Raw genomic sequence first — 9,316 nt, forward strand, 5'->3', positions numbered from 1 at the left:
TGCATTTTTCAGTAAGCATTACCACATAAACTTCTTCCAATTTCCTTTTGTTGAAAATATTTCTTTTAGAAATTTGGTATGTGAAGTCATTTGCAATAAAGCATTAGTGAAAGGCATAATAATATGAATTTGTTTTAAAATCTCTAAAAACTTTGTGAATTGGCTATCGAGCTTTTCTCTTTTTAATTTTGTGGAAAAGAAATTACCACAGGTAGAGGAGTCATTTTTTCAACATTCTTTTCTTCTCTTTTCTTGACTTCTTTCCTTTTTGATAGTCTGAAGAGTTTTTCAACATTCTTACTCTTGTCTACCTATTATTCTGACCAAACTTTTTCTTATATGTTTGCGTGAGGTTCATTAAGCTCCTTACCTGACCGTAAGGTGATGGACGTAAGGTGTTACTTTATATTTTTCTCTGTATTGCTTGTTAAGGGACCTTGAATCTTTTCTGACACAAGAGTTGCTAGTTAGCTTAATTGAACTTCCAAAATTTTTAAGATCGAATTCTGAGTTTCCATCCTTTTATCAGTGACTTTAATATACTTGTACAAAAGATCATCAAGACTTGGATGAGCTTGTTGAGGTTGTTGCTAGTATGGAAATGCTTGCTGATAAGGTATAAAATTAGATTGTCCACGATTTTGATGTTGGTATACTGATGGAACTTGTACCTATTTTTTATCGAAGCTTTGAGAGTTTTCAGTACCATTTGGATTGTTCTACTGAAATGCTGGATGTTTTTGTGCCATTGGACTTCTAAAAGTGTACTGCTTGTAATTGATTGCATTGACTTGTTCATAAATTTGATTGATTTCTTGGCATTCATGGTTCAGATTGTTCTCTCCACATATTTCACAGGTCTCAGACTGACTTGACTATTGAGTATTGTAACGACTCGATCGATCGTTTTATGTAATTGCGCCGCGTTACCCTTTTTTCATGCTTCACACATATGTTCTTATGATTTTATGTCTTGTAGGGTCGGTTAGTTTCGTTCCAGGAAGCTTTCGGGCTAATTTGGACCCTTTGATTATTGACTTAAAACCTTAAAGTAGAAATATTGACCAAACTTTAACTTTAGTAAAAATGACATAGGAACAGTGTTTTGATGGTTCCTATAGCTTTGTATTGTGATTTGGGGCTTGGGCATATGCCCGGAATTGATTTCAGAAGTCCGTAGGTTGATTTGTGTTATTTTGCCAAAATTTGACAATTTGAAGTTGAAACGTTCGATCGTAGATTTACTTTTAGCTATCAAGTTCGAAATATGATTTTGGAACATGGAATAGGTCCTTTATTCTATTTAGAACTTGTCTGCAAAATTTGGTATCATTTGGAGTTGAATTGATAGGATTCGGACGTCTAGTTGTAATTCTAGAGATTCTTGAACTTTACTTTGAAATTCATGCGTTTTAGTGTTCGATTCGTAGTTTTAGATGTTATTTTTGTGATTTGAAAGCAAGTGAGATTGTATGATGTTTTTAGACTTGTATGGATATTTGGTTTGGAGCCACGGGGGCTCGGATGAGTTTCAGACATTTTTTAGAAAGTTTTGAATTCAATAATGTAGAATATAGTAGGGAAACCACAGGTATCGCGATTGCGATGCCTGGGTTGCATTTGCGAAGAAGTCTTGCGATGGGCTAGGTTTTCATTTGCGATGGTCTTTGTCTCTTTTGCGAGGGGAATAGGCTTCGCAATTGCGAACCCATATTTGTATTTACGAGAAGTTCTCTAACTCTGTCAGTGCCGTAATTGCGAGACTTTATTCGCAATTGCGATAACTGCAGCTGAACATAAAGGTTGGAAGTCAGGATTTCATCTCATATTCTCTCATTTTGGAAACCTAGACTCGGTAGGAGGCGATTTGGAAAGGGGATTTTCATCTACAAATTTTGGGTATGTGATTCTAATCTATTTTCAATCATATCCCATCAATATATCTTAGATTTTAACATTAAAATCATGTGAATCAAAGTGAAAATTTGTGAACCTTTGTCGAGTTTTTGAAAAATATGAATTTGAGTTTTGAGAGTCGATTTGGACTTTGAAACTAATCACATATATGAACTCATGTGGTCATGGGTTGCCGAAATCTACCATTGGACCCGAGTTTTGAATGGACAAGCCTCGGGTTAACTTTTGTTGACTTTTTGGAACAAGTGTAAAGATCATAGCTTTATCTATTGTGATTGATTTCCCTTGCATTGTTTGATAATATTAAGTCAATTTTGGTTAGATTTGAGTAATGTGGAGGCGAATTTTAAGAGAAAAGCTATTTTCGAGGGTTGAATTGGCCAAGTTGAGGTAAGTATCTTGCCTAACTTTGTGTGGGGGAGCTACACCTTACGATTGGTATTGATTGATTCATTTATGCTATGAGGAAGCCGTGTATACAAGTTGATGAGTTGGTACACGGGTTGTACATGGTATTTAATTGGTTTAGGCTACTTAGACAGTTTCCATACTTTAATTGAAATATCATATCATGTTCTAAATTCTCAAAGTCAATCTACTTTTACTTGCGTTAGTCTATCCTTACATGCCTTAAATTACTTGTTTAACACTTATTCTACAACCTACTTGATAAATTGATCATGCTTTAGTTGAACTTGTTGCCCCTTTTATCATTACATGTTATCTCTTTCATCATTGATTATCATTACTTGAAGTCATTGTACGTGTTATCTCTGTCATTGTTGATTATCAATATTCGAGGTCATTGTTACAAGTTATCTCTTTTGTTGCTATTATTCTTACTTGAAATCATGTTATCTCTTCCATTGTGAGTTATTTGTGTCTAGTTCATGGTTACACATTACCTTTTTAATTGTTGAGTTATTGGTCTTGAAGTTGTGAAAGCCGTATCACTTTGAGGCGAACTTGATAATCTTTGAGATATCTCTCTTGTTCAGAATTTTACAATCATTATTATTCTTGATATTCTTGTACACGTTGTGGTGGATCCATGGGCTATTGTTGTGGAAACATTGAAATTGTTAATTGTTGGGAAGTTGTGACATATGAGCACTTGTGGTGCAAGTTGTTATTGTCATTTGATATTGATGCACATGCGGCAATATAAGGCTAGGAGTTAATGTGCATGCGGTATCATAAGGTGGGACTCATGTGCGTGTTGCTTGTAGGGGAACTGCGTGAAGCCACGCGACTTCATAAGGTGGGCTAAAGTGTGTGTAGCTATTTCGGGCAAAAATATTTTCAAAACCTATTTGAATTTTAGGCTTATGCGTCGGTATAAGGAAAGATTGTGAGTTAAATTAAAATATGTGAATACGAGGCGGTGCCTCGATTGTGAATCTTATTGTACACGAGGCGGTACCTTGTTGTGGTTCTCGTTATTTATTCTTGTTGCAAAAGGGTTATTTTGTGAGAACCCTTCTTGTTCTATCAGTTAAGGTCCGTATATAATCATTGTGCTTCCTGTCAATTGTTTCATTTATGTTAAGTTAATGCTTCAACCCTTTCGTTAGCCTACGTTGTTGATTTGTTTCACATTACATATTTCTCCGCTTTCCACTACTTCTTGTTATCACATTTTAATTTTGCTTATTATATCCTAATAGGTGTCTTGACCTGGCCTCATCACTACTCTACCGAGGTTAGGCTTGATACTTATTGAGTACCGTTATGGTTTACTCATACTACACTTCTGCACTTTTTTTTGTGTAGATCTAGGTACGCCTGCTCATGCTGGATGTTAGTGATCGACTGTTAGCTGCTTACCGAGACATCAAGGTATGCATGCTCGGCATCCGCATGCATCGGACTCACCTTTCTTTACTTTTACTACTGTTATATTATTCATTCAGACAGTATTGTAGTAGATATTTTTGCTTACTCTATAGAGTTCATGACTCGGTTCCACTGGTCTTGGGGAGTGTATGGTTGGTATTCTATTTCTGAAGTATATATCGGTTTATCAGATGTGTTTTAGTACTTATTTAAATTTTTTTGCCAAGTTCTTAGTAAACGTTAGGCTTACCTAGTCATAGAGACTAGGTTCCATCACGACATCCTACAGAGGAAAATTGGGGTCGTGACAAGTATTCACCTGAAATGATTCAAACTTTTGTGCCAAAGAAACAATCTGCTGCGCTAGTATATTTAAAGCATCTACCTGATTATCGTGGCAGCATTTTTAATGATTATATGCTCAGATGGCCATTGGATGACATTCTCAAAAATTTCATGCAACAACTGCAATACTTCTTCTGTGGTCTTTCCCATTAAGGAACCTCATGCAGCTGCATCTATCACATGTCTAGAAGAGGGGTTTAACCTGAGAGAGAAAATCTACAATTACATATATTCAAGAATGTCATGATGTGGGCATTTTTTAGCATTGCTTTTTATCTTTTCCAAGCTTGATAAACAAACTCGATGTCTGTCTACAAGTAATTAGATATATCTTGTCTTAATTTAGTGGTTTTAGAAGGGGAAAAATATTTATTCAAAAATTTCTGAGTCTGTAATGACCCGTTGTCCGGTGATTTGAGGCATTGAGTAGCTTCACTTCATGTTTTATGACTTGTATGTGTAGACATAATCAAATTTCGGGAAGTTTGGAGTTAATTCGGATGGAAATTTCTCAACTCGGAAGCTTTAAGTTGGAAGAGTTTACCAAGGTTTGACTTTTGAGTAAATGACCTCAAAATAAATAATTGAATATTCCAATAGGTTTGTATGATAATTTCGGACTTGGGCGTATGTTCGGGTTAAGTATCGGGTGGTCCGGTAGCATTTCGACGCTTATTGTGGAAAGTTGGCAGTTTAAAGATTTTAGAATTTCCTAAGTTTAGTTTGAAGTAGAATTAGGTATAATCGATGTCCGTTTGGAGTTTAGAGCCTAGGAATAGGTTTGTATCGTGATTTGTTACTTGCACGTATAGTTTGGCATCATTTTGGGATGTAAAAGTGTAATTCGGATGCGTTCAACGAAGTTTGAAAGTTGAATGAAGGGTTTTGATCGTCAATTCGTAGTTTAGATGTTGTTTGGTGTGATTTGAGGCCTTGATTAGGTTTGTGTCATTTCTTAGGACTGGTTGGTGCTATTGGACGGGGTTCTGGGGGCCTCAGATATGTTTCAGACCAAGTTTGAATGATCTGCTATTACTGTTTGTTGGTGCTGGTTTTGTTCTTCGCGAACACGGAGGAAGAGACGTGTTCCGAAAGAAGGATTTAGACTGGAGGCCTTTTTTCAATGTGTTCGCGATAAGGAAGTCGCATTCATGAAGGTTTGGGCAGTTGTGCTCCGTGTTCGCGATGGACTAGTCGCATTCGCGTAAAAGAAACTGGGCTTGGGAGTCTTGTCCTACGCTTTCACGGGGATGGTGCCACGTTCTTGATGGTCAGGCCGGGTAAGGCATCGGGTTCGTGAGCCTGTCTTCATGAACACGATGAAGGATTTGGGAGCAAAAGCTGGTTGTGCTTCATGAATGTGATGGACTTGCTGCGTTTGGGAAGAAGGCCGCCTGGGCAGATTATAGCTTGCAAGGTCGTGATTCTCTCATTTTTAATTCATTTCTCTCTTGCTTGGGAGATTTGAAGGAGTCATTTTCATCATCAATCTTGAGGTAAGAGATTTCTACACATTGTAAGTTAAATACAAGGATTGTTTGTGGATTTAAAATATGAAAAGCTATGGAAATTGTGGGTTTTTTTCTTTGCAGAAAACCTACAATTTGGTATGTTTGGATTTTGACCACAAAATTGGACATGAAATTAGGAATAAATTATATGTTTAAGTTCATGGTGTTATGGCTAATGATTATCTCCAAAGAATTTCATAATCCAGGCACATGGGTCCGAGGGTTGATTTTTCGAGCGGAGTTGGAAATTTTTATAAATTAATTAATTGTGAGTGTTGGAGTATATTCTTATTGGTGTGCATGTTATTTGACTAGTTTTAGATCGTTTAGCTTTGAATTGAAGAGTTAGAGAGGCGTTGGATTCGGTTATAGAACTTCGGAGCGAGGTAAGTCTCCTGTCTAACTTCGTGAGGGGGAAACAACCCCGTAGGTATCAAAATTTCTTATGTGCTACTAGTTGTGGGTACTACGTGCACACAAAGTGACGATAGTCTGTACATAGCAAAAATCATGTCTGTCTGGGCAGACTTAGGACTTTATCCTTTAATATTTGAATTACTTGAACTCATTTTTGCTAGCTTAATTAAATAAAGTATTAATTGAAATTGATTTTGAAATATATTAGGTCGAGCTTTATCACTTTGAGTTGTTTGGCGAGATATTTTATAAAAGGTAAAGTTCATGCTTAATTTATGCTCTTGTACCGTGTTGCAAGCACGTGAATCGTAACTCGATAAGTTTCTTCCTTTCTTGTGGATCAAGCCGAACGCCTCAACAATATATTGAGATACATCTCTGGTTCGCACCTGTTGATCTTCAGCAGTGTACACACCACTCAAGATCGGGTTGTATGACCTCGGTGTAATCCTGCTTGATACCGCTAGTAGTCAATATATTCATGAGATTCCCCTTTTATTAAGGCCTGAAATTTATATGGTATTCCTTATTCATTATTGTATTTATATTTCTGATATGTAGAGATACATGGTAGGTTTGGGATATTTATATCGTCAAAAGAAATATTGTAAGATTATGTTAGTTACAATTTTACCTCATTATTACTGTTGTACTTCATATCTGTTTATGATTTATCATACGGGTTTATGGGACCACTAGTAAGTGTCGATGTCGACCTCTCGTCACTACTTCTCCAAGGTTAGGTTGGATACTTACTGGGTACGCATTGATTTACGTACTCATGCTACATTTTTGCACTAAATGTGTGAGATCTGACAGGTTCATTTGGTGGTTATCTTGGCGCGTAGGCACATCTGTTGAGTAGACTTTATGGTGAGCTACATTTCAGGATACATATCATAGCCCACAAAGTCTCCATCGTATTATCTACTTTATCCTATCTAATTTACATTCCAGGCAAATGTTGTATTATTATTGTACTCCTTAGTAAATGCTCATGTACTTGTGACACCGATTTTGGAATATTGTAGTTCATGTTTACGGATTTGCATATTATTATCACCTTTTATTTTTATGCCTTACTAATTATGTACATACCCATGATTTTAAATGTTTAAATTTCTTTACCTAATGAAATTTATGATTTCAAAAGTAATAAAATGGACAGTTAATGTGATAATTCATCGTTGGCTTTCCTAAAGGCGACATTGGGCGCCATCACGACCTATAGTGGGTTTTGGGTCATGATAGCTTGGTATCAGAGCTCTAGGTTCCTTTGGGTCTCACGAGTCATGAGCGAGTGAGTCTTGCGGATCGATACGGAGATGTCTATACTTATCTTCAAGAGGCTACATGGATGTTAGGAGCACTTCTCTTTTTGATTCCTCATCGTGCAATTTGATTACATTGAAGCTTGTGCCTTCATTTCCCTCCTACTCATTCTTATACGATGTTTAGCGCTTGTTATCAATTGGGCATCGAGGATTTGTAATAGTACTGCAGATGTGGTGCAGGATGTTTCCATGTATTTTTAAATATCCAAAATACCTTCAAAATAGCCTATATATGCATATATAACTATATCCCAAGGTTACATTATTTTTCCTTAATTTTTTTTCAAAGATTTTTAAATCAATTCCCTGCCCTATTTTATCAAGAAAACCCCAATAATTATCCCAAAAATTATCATTTTGGTGATTCATTTATTAGAGTCTCATGTTTACACTAAAATATAGCTAGATATGTTTTTACAAATTTATTTAGTATTTTTAAGGTTAAAATTGCATAATTGCAATACTAGCCATTTTTAGGTTTAAATTCGTCTCATGTTTATAAAATGGGATCTTATATTTTAAATTGATAATTATATATTATAAACCATTTTAGTGCTTTCAATTTGTTTTTAGAAATTTATTTACTATTTTTCTATAAATTAAAGGCGAAAAGGGGGCTATTTAACTTGTAGCAAAATTTGGCTTTCAAATTTAGCATAAAAACTCAAACAGACCCCAACCCAAATTAAACCAAACGACCCCCCAAACCCCTCTCATTCCTCACTCAATCGACTCTCATCTTTTTATCTCTATCTCTGGTTCTCTCTAGAACTTTCCCCCTCCCCCTCCGCTCTGATGAGCTTCACTCACCTTTTCCGGCCATTTTCTTGCCTGAATCCATGGTGGTTTCACCACCCACCTGCCTTCTATGGCTCCTCCACGCTTGGTTTCCAAATTCTCATGACCTGACCATGAAGAAGCTGGGTCCAGACCTTGCTTGATTCAAGTTCCATGGCCATCTCCGGCCTTGCTCCGGCATGCCGTGTCTGTTCGAGCCTGGCCTCGAATCTTCCTACTTAGAATAACGACTATCCAAGCCTTTCTCACCATTTGGGTTCCTCTGAAACACTAGCTTTTGAGGTTCTTCTTATTTCTTTAGATCTGTTCTAGATCCATGTTTTCCCTAAACTTTTAAACGATTTCTTGATATTTCTTTCAAAACTATGCTTTCAAAATCTTTATTTTTTTCGATCTAGGGTTTTTGAGTTATTTAGATGTTTCTCTGATTTTCTTTTTCTCTTGTGTGTTTCTTCTACTATGCTTCTCCTACTGTGTTCTTATTAAGTTTCTTCTACTATGCTTCTTTACATGTTTCTCCTATTGTGTTCTTGTTAGTTTCTTCGACTAGGTTTCTTATTAGTTTCTTCTACTATGTTTCTTTACTGTGTGTCGCATGTTGTTCTTTTACTATGCTTCCATGAGTTCCTGCTACTGAAAGAGCATGTCGAAGGTCTCAGTTCCTTTCTAAGACATCTGAACCTGTCTTGATTAGTATCTTTTTCCTTGATTACTTGTCCTCTCATCTCTGCACTCGATTGATGGTCAAAACCCTAGAATTTGGGGGTTCATTCGAGTTTTGAGACTATTGGGTATATGATTTGCTTGAACTTGTTTGATTCCAGAAACCCTAATTCCTTTAGACCTATTTCGAGTCTCTGAACTGAGTCTTGAAATCTCTGTTTCTTTAAGCGATTCTGATTTTCTACTAAACTCTTCTAAGGTCCTTATACTGGACCCTTTGTATGTTATTTGATACTATCTCTTCTACATTGCTTACCTATGTGACTACCATGATCTTACAGTCTATTACCTACTGATTTTGCAATGGCATGATGTTTTTTCTTTGCCCTAAATTTAGCCTAGCATATTTGTGTGCTCTTTATATGTGCTGAACTTCCCTCTAAAAATGGCTTTCAATTTTGATTGATTTCAGACTTCCTTTGTATAAGTTTGATT

The 9,316-nt window shown here is 36.3% G+C and overlaps 1 non-coding gene across 1 annotated transcript; it reads left to right on the forward strand.

Annotated features, from left to right (window-relative positions):
* Positions 1-4,336: 4,336 nt before the first annotated feature.
* LOC138876650 (small nucleolar RNA R71) lies at positions 4,337-4,442 on the forward strand. The gene has a single exon (XR_011401992.1). It is a non-coding gene; the product is annotated as a small nucleolar RNA R71 (small nucleolar RNA).
* Positions 4,443-9,316: the final 4,874 nt, after the last annotated feature.

This window comes from Nicotiana sylvestris, chromosome 8 (assembly GCF_000393655.2).
Source record: "Nicotiana sylvestris chromosome 8, ASM39365v2, whole genome shotgun sequence".
NCBI classification, from domain to species: Eukaryota; Viridiplantae; Streptophyta; class Magnoliopsida; order Solanales; family Solanaceae; genus Nicotiana; species Nicotiana sylvestris.